We start from the raw sequence: 8467 nt of genomic DNA on the forward strand, positions 1-8467 counted from the left end.
TTATAACTTGCAAGTATGAGTTTATATCATGCAATTCTGCAAAATAAAAAAATTAAAAAAAGGAATTGTGAGATAAAAAGTTGCAATTTCCTTTTTTATTTTTTTATTCTGTGGCGGAGACAAGCTTCCATAGATCTGTGACGATTATGACATAGGGAGGTGTGGCTCTGGGGCTCCACCTTTTTCGGCCTCGACAGACGTCCGCGAGTAAAAGCATGAGCTGGAGAGCTTTATTGTTGAAACTGAAGTTATTTTGAACAAATCATTTGAATTAATGATCCATTGACTCTTTTTGCTTAATGAATGAATCAGCTTTTTTGAATGAATTGGTTAAATGAATAATTCAATGACTCATACATAAAGTCAATGGCTGTGTCCAAAATCGCATACTGAATCAGCTTTTTTTAATAAATCGGTTAAATGAATGATTCAAATAATAACTTGTTGGGTGCTTCTCAATAAGAATGAGATGATTCATAAACTCATAAAGGTTTCTGCCCCACAGTCATGGCACAAAAATACTTTTAAAATGAATCTTTCTATTAATGCAATATAGTGAATTATAACCGTTTTTGATGTCCCTGTGGTTTACATTATGGACAGTCTGCGATTAATTTAACAAACATAAACATAAATCATTTGTTGTCTTCCATTACAAAATTAATTTGTACAAGCTCTTTTTTGTGAAGTGGAAAGTGGAAATGATTGTGGGTGACTGGAGGATGTGAAGGATATATGTGCATGCTTCAAAATAAGCAGAATGAAGGATGCAAAACAAAGGATCAAAGATCCTTCAAATTGAGACGGCCTTCCACGGCGTTTGATGATATGGTATTCGAGATATGCAGCCTTAAGAGGATGCAACCTTCGAGTTGAGAAGCAGTAGTTTTGTTTTGTAATTTTGGGGCAGTTCTAGCACATACAATCACCTTCACTATGCAAGGGTGTTTCGAGTACTTGCTAGGGCATTGTTAGGTTGGTGACCTACACACCAAAGTACAGCTACTTTCACACCATATATTTACTGCCAGATGTGATTCTCATACAACAAAAGTAGTTCTAAAACAGCCTGTATGAGTGAATGAATTACACTGCAAAGTTTAATTCTAAGAATTAAGGGTTTATTCAAATCCATTGCATATTCAAGGGACTTTTTGTCATTGATTTGTCAAATCATTAGAACAAAAACATTAGACAAATAACTGTAAAAAATGTGTTAAGCTGGATTATTGAGACTAGTAATTTCTGTAAATGAAGAAAAAAGTTTCTGAAACCCTTTGTCACTGAAAATCAAATACACAAAGATTTTAAAAGATTACAAAAATGCTTAGTTACATCACCACATTTCCATCTGATAAACAGTCCAACCACCAATCACACATTTGCTCTCAAAATAGTATTTTTTTTAGTTTTCAGGCGGTTGACTAAGCTAGCTGTGATTGAATTTCTCAGTGCTCTTTGCCTCTATTCTGGCGTATAATGAGTTGTATAATGAGATATTATGCAAAGCCCCTTCTCCAGCCACCAACAGGGCGCTTCAAGCTGTTCTTAGTTGAAATCAAAAATAACACACATTTACTATTGCATTGTTTTATGTAACTTCCTTCTAAAATTATTATTTAATTTCAAAAATACTTCCAGATACAAACTTGATCAAACTTCTTAGGCCCAGTAAAATAATCTCAGAGTTGGTCTTTACTAAATTTCCCTTTTTTTTTCTTCTTTTTTGTATGGATGGGCCCCCTCTCCAATGAGTATATATGCCATAGAAGACTATTGGATCCCATTTGGCACAGCCCTGATTACACATGCAGTATTTAATTTTGAGGCCTAAAGCTGTTTCCCAGTGCTGAAAAGAATGTTGTGGGAAATGTAACAGAAGCTTTTTTCTGTAAGGTGAGAGCACTCACAGTCCACTTGCTTCCTTCAGTGCCCTCGTTCCCCTGTTTTTCTGTCTAAGCTTGATAATTAACATTCCTTTAGCATGTTTAACATTGTTTGATTGCTGAAACAACCCTTTAGTGTGCAGTAATAATCAAAAATATGTCAATTAGAGTATTAAGCAATGTTTGTTTTTTTTTACAATTTGAAGCATAATAACTCACATGGCAAGAGACCAACTTGTGTCATGAATGCTATTCTTTGTTATTATATGAATCTTTCTTTTTCTTCTTTTTTTCAGGGAGAGGAGGCCCAATTTTGACTTCAGGCATCTCATTAGCCTACCTATGCAGGAGGTAGACGGTGTGCTCAAATGCCCTGTATGTCCTCAGGTAAAGGTTTCTCAAGGTTTCCCTCAACTGTCTGATTGTTGTGGCTCCATGCTATGTGTTCAAATGTGACTCTGAGCTGCAGTGTAGAAAGCACCTAAATTAATTTGCCAGCTGTGGCTGAGAGACAAGGCTGGAATGATGAAAAGCATGCATTTCCTCTCGCTGTTGGAGGACAGCAGAGAGAGAGGGGGGATCGTGAAAAGAAAGCAAAATGAAGGATCCATATGCGCCTCACAGGGTGCGAAAAAAAGGGAAGAATGCAGCCTATGATGGGCACATACTGACAGGATTAAGAAAAGCTGTGATATTTAATGTGACACTACGAATGAATTGTTTGTATAGTGTTAATGTGGAGCACAATTATGTTGTCAGTTTCAGAGACGAACGAACGATAGATAGATAGATAGATAGATATATGATAGATAGATAGATAGATAGATAGATAGATAGATAGATAGATAGATAGATAGATAGATAGATAGATAGATAGATAGATAGATAGATAGATAGATAGATAGACAGACAGACAGATAGATTTATTGTGTTAATCTGAGAAGATAATCTAAATAACTGATCTTCTCTGGAACATAACTTTTTTTTTTTTTTTTTTTTGAGGCGATATGGGTTTTCAGTTAAGGTATGCTGGTCTAGCAGTTTGGGCTGTTGTTTAACAGGACCCGTGAGATAAGTGCTACCTCTCATTCTGTTCAACAGATCTAAAATAATGCTAATTCAGATGTATGGCTTGAAAAAAAAAATTGTTCCAGGCTCAATAAAAGTTGAGCGCTATGATTACAAAACAAATATGTCTTGTCCTTCAGTTTGAAACACAAGCACATGCACATGCACTTAACATTCTCTATGGGTAAATGCTCCTAGCTGGGATAAAAATTATGAAACATACTTTTTTAGAAGTATAGCAATAAATGTTAGAAACTAGTGTGATAATTATTGCACAATTATTGAATGTAGTCAATCACTTTCAGATCATTTCTAATATTCTTCGTCGTCAATGGTATGCTGTATATCAGTCCGTTCATCATGGGTAAATGAAACCGGAGCTACTGTACTTTGACATCTCTGTATCACACTTGAGCTCTGTCTGAAAGTGCCCACTATACCAACACAATGTCTCGACAATTGTAACTATCTTACAAATACATTTTGGCAAATTGGCATAACACAGCAAACTCAGAGACAAGGGAGAGATCCAAATGCTTAAGTTTTATTGGAAGTAATATCAAAATACAAATAGCTCAGCATCTGGAAAACAAAACACAAAGAGACTGAATTGAGATCAACAACATAGCCTACAGCCGTAGTGGGTTCTCTGTGAACCCACGAATCCTGCAAATTCACCCCAGCGGCGAACAGTAGGGCAATTACCCGTGCATGGTTTTTACCTGATCTCTGATTATTTATATAATGAGATATTTGTATAATTAAAAAGAATAATAGCAGTTAAAGGTAGGGTAGGCCATTTCAGAGAGGCTAGCAATCGCAAGTTAGCTTTGAAAGCATGAGATCCCACCCTCCCTTCAGAGCATCTCCAAAGCCACGCCTCCTTCAAATCACATGAATGCACACAGCAGATTCTGCAAAGCGTCACGAGTGATGGCAATAAACTACCTCATGTCTTATGCTGCGTTCACACCAAATGCGTCTGGGGCGTCAAATTAGCGTCAGACAATAGTGATGGGCATTCCGGCTCTTTTTCGTGAGCCGGCTCGTTTGACTCAGCTCCCTGAAAAGAGCCGGCTCTTTTGGCTCACAAACGGCTCTTTAAATAATACATGTTTTAACTATGACTTTGATTATGATAGGTGTGAAAACAGTTCTAATTAAATTATTAAATGAACTCATACTCACAATGTCTCACAATTTCTTTAAAAATGCATTGATTTTTTATAAAAAAAAAAATACTATTAAACATTTGTATTTAAATTACAACTTTTTAATGTATAGAACCAACATTCAAAACAAATAAAATCTGAACAACATAATAGAACCCATATTAAATATTAAAGAAAAATAAATAACTGAAAGGATTAAGGTCCCTCTTTTTCTCTTTTTTTATTGCCATATGAGCTCTCACTAGTTAGGATATATTATTCATAATGAACACACACACACACACTGCTGGCCATATTTTTATTTTATGAGAGATTTGCATTCAGAAATGCTGTTTTTCCTCTCCTCCGAGTTTCGACTACAGACCGTGAGGCTGATCAGACAGTCGAAACGAAAGAGTGTGTGTGCTTATATAGCCTAATTATAATTTTTTGTGTTGTTCTTTGAATTATTAGTCTATTGTTTTAAATAAAATTAAAACCATTCATTACATAATGATTTAATTTCTATAGGCTATATTTTGAAAAATAGAGTCGGCTCTTCAGATATGTGAGCCGGCTCCCGACGTTCACATAAAAGAGCCGACTCTTAGAGTCGGCTCGTTTGCGAACGACCCATCACTATCAGACAAGTCTAGTTGGACGCTTGAACATTTTGAAGTCAGACGCGCGTCAAATTCTCTCTGTTCGCGCGTCTAAACAAAGTGTGTTCAGACGCGAATTCGCATCATGGGAAGAGCTTCGATCTCTTTCTGCACAGATCCTCTGAATAAACACATCATCTTGTCAGCTGGAAACTAGTAGCGGCAATTTAACTGTTATGCCGGCTGGCTTTTGCTAGCGAGCAGGTGGGCTATGATCAACGGCTAAAATCATGCAAAGCGTTTTACAACTAACCAGATTAGTTTTGTCCTGCTAATTATTATTTTATACCCATAAAAATAACAAGTAACTGCCAGATAACGATCACCTGCTTTTTCCCGACATGGTTAACATTAGGCGTGTTATCTTAACTAATAACATTTATTAATTAGCTTATAACACCCATATTTAATGTTACAGAAAAAGGTTCAGTGATCTGTCAGATCCTGTAGGTCGGTTAGTACAGTTTACTGCTGAACAACTCATTTTGTTGGTGTTAAATAACAAAGAAATCGAAAATTAATAGTTAGTTAATACATCTTCAATCTCCCCTCGAAGCTCCGACAGTCCTCAGACAACCTGTCAATCAACTTCGAATCATGACGACACGCCCCATTTTTATAGCATCAAATTGCTAGCTAAAATCTAAATCATCACAAAAACGAACAATTGAATATATAACAGCGTGATAACAACTACCTTAAATGACCAAAACCATCTTTCAGAAAGTTTTATTTGAAACAGAATTTATTTTTAAGTTTTCATTGAAGTCTCATTCGACTGCGTTTAGAGGGCGGGTTTTATGACCTGTACTGCATCCAGCCTCCAGGGGGCGATCAAAGAGCCCGCGGCTTCACTTTTCAGGGCGTATGAGACACACCCGTATATATTGCACTATTTGAGGAAACAGCCATTTGTTGTGTCTGAAACCATAGTGGACATTATCAATTGCAGTCATTAATTTCCAAAATGTACACTCTAAAAAATGCTGGGTTAAAAACAACCCAAGTTGGGTTGAAAATGGATAAACCCAGCGATTGGGTTGTTTTAACCCAGCAGTTGGGTTAAATGTTTGCCCAACCTGCTGAGTAGTTTTATTTAACCCAACTATTGTTTGAAAATGACTATATGGCTGACTTAACCAATGTAATACCCGGTGAAAAAATTCAGTGTGCCATCTTACCAGAAGATGGCATCTGTGGAACTTCCGGCGCACTCAGTGTCCGAATTCACTTACTGGTTTTCATTCACTCATTCAGTAGACTGTATTAGTAGAATAATGTATAAAATAGTGAATGGGGGTGTAGGGGGCAGTTTTGTATGCAGCCTCACACTCTCTTGTTTTATACAACTGGCGCCATCTTGTGTCTCAGACAGTTATCGATTGTAGAAAAAATGGTAGGTCGATTGTAGCTATTTTTTTGTTTGTTTGTTTGTTTTAGCAAAAGACTTACCATAAGATAAGAACGTTTTTCTCAAATATAGTATAGTCGAATATTATGGCATTATTGAAGGTACACAAATCATCTCTTACCTCTGCTGAAAAGTAAAACCAGTGTAGGCTGGTCTTAGCTGGTTTAAGCTGGAAGTAGCTGGTTTGAGCTGGTCTCCCAGGCTGGTCAAGCTGGTGTTCAGCTGGTTTTAGCCAGTGTCACAGCTTGACCAGCTAAGACCAGCCTGGCCAGCTAAAAAAAAAAAAAAAAAAAAACAGCCTGGGAGACCAGCTAAAACCAGCCAACCACTTAGGTATGATAATGTAAAGCATGTAAAACTGGATACAAGAATACCAGAATACCAGGAAGGAAACAGAAATGTCGCATTTCTGCCCCCTAGGCTTCCATTGTCAATGCGTTACTGAGGGATAAGTCAAAATTATTTTCTGTTGCAACAGACAAAAACTGAACCACAGAAAAATGAATCATCCTTCAGTTTCTAAAAATGAAAATCTGGTTTTGAGCCTAGAACCTTTCATTCCTTTACCAGAGGTTACAAAATAAGCACAATTACATTGTGCCTTTTTGACAGTGAACTTTCGAGATACTCTTTCCCATTAATTTATTCAATGACTAGTTGATTTGATTAATATTTTGCAAACAATAGTTTTGTCACTGACAATTAGTCTCTCATGCATTAATTATGCTTTAGAAAATAAGCTCTCGTGGCCTTTTAAAAGTTCATGGAATAACAGCTGGAGACAGAACAGAAGGGGGAATGATAAACAGAATGTGAATGTCTGAAGCCGAAAAGAAGTGTGAGTGGGACACACTGAGAAGAGCATGTCATTAATGTGTTCAAATGTGAGAAAACAGAACAATGAGTAAGAGAAGAGTGGAGTTAGAAGAGAGCAAAGTGCAGGCAGCAGGAGAAAGAGAATCATTGGGAAAGAAACAACTTCAGCTACAGATCAGGAAGCACAGGTAATGGAGGAAGAGAGGGGATGGATGGAAGCCAAGTCTCTCAGCATTCCCTCCCCCTGTACAGGCCAGTTCAGAGGAGGAGTGTAGGTGGGAGTTAAGCACTTCTCCAGATGTAGTTGACTGCTGCTCCTGAAGTCTGACTTTCTCCAGATAAGCCTCCATCCTTTAGAGCTCCCAACAGTTCCTCCTCAGTCAAGTACAGGGATAAACAAAATTACGGAACTTTTACAAGTCATCTGCAAACAATTACACACTTCGTCTTCACCTGTAACGTTTTCTCAGCAGGAATCTTGAGGTAAGACGCAATATTTGTTTCAAGGTACTCAAGTTGAGATCTGTCTCAGCATCTAATTATCACAAATAGCATGCCATTTTTTTTTTTTTTTTTTTCCTTCAGAACTTTCTTGGTCATAAATATTTCAGTGCATATTGAAAAGTTCAGTGTAGTTCCCCTTGGACATTATGGGGAACTTAGTGGTTTCATTAGAATCTGAGTTTTATCCTATTCAAATACATTCACATAGATTTTGACTTATGACCTTGCATATTAAGTGGAACTGAAGCCTGAGCAAAAGTTAACTTCAAAAGAAGTGTTGAGGTCTGATGATCTTTTAAAAAGCTTTGGTATAATTATGTATGAATTTAGTTAATATTTTAAAAGTGAAGGGAATCTCCATCTTGAGATCCAGGGCAATCACCCTGTATTCCTCAGTAATTCAAGCCACCAAAGATCAATTTGAATTAATTTCAACATAAATTATGCCCTCAAAAGTCAAAACAGAACTAATCTGTATAAAAATTTAATATTACTAGAGACCCTATCATTTGCAAGATATATTAAGCTTATTATTATGCTTTATTGCATAAGCTGCCACTAAATCCGTTCTGCAGGAAAGAGAAATATTAGTGTAAAACATGAGTGCAGAGGTGGAGTGCAAGTAGTTTTCCATGCAAGTAGGGTGTGAGACAGCAGATAGGCCAATCATAATGCATTCAAATACCAATCCAGAAAATACTGGATGTAAATTGTTGGGTTTATTTACTAGCCCATGTAAATATTCATTCAGGCAGTATCCTGAAATAGAGTAGTTATCCTACCAGCAGCTGGACGCAGCATGAAAGAGACAGGAATGCGGCGAGAGTAAAATTGTCCAAAATGGTCTGAGTCATCATGGGTCATCATCGGGCCTCTGTCAGATGAATAAATCATGCCTGACGTTTCACCTTTTTGGCTGCTCTGCACTAAACAGCAGATTTAAGCAAACCCAAGCTGGCAGAAAAGTAA

This window comes from Chanodichthys erythropterus, chromosome 1, assembly GCF_024489055.1.
Source record: "Chanodichthys erythropterus isolate Z2021 chromosome 1, ASM2448905v1, whole genome shotgun sequence".
NCBI lineage: Eukaryota > Metazoa > Chordata > Actinopteri > Cypriniformes > Xenocyprididae > Chanodichthys > Chanodichthys erythropterus.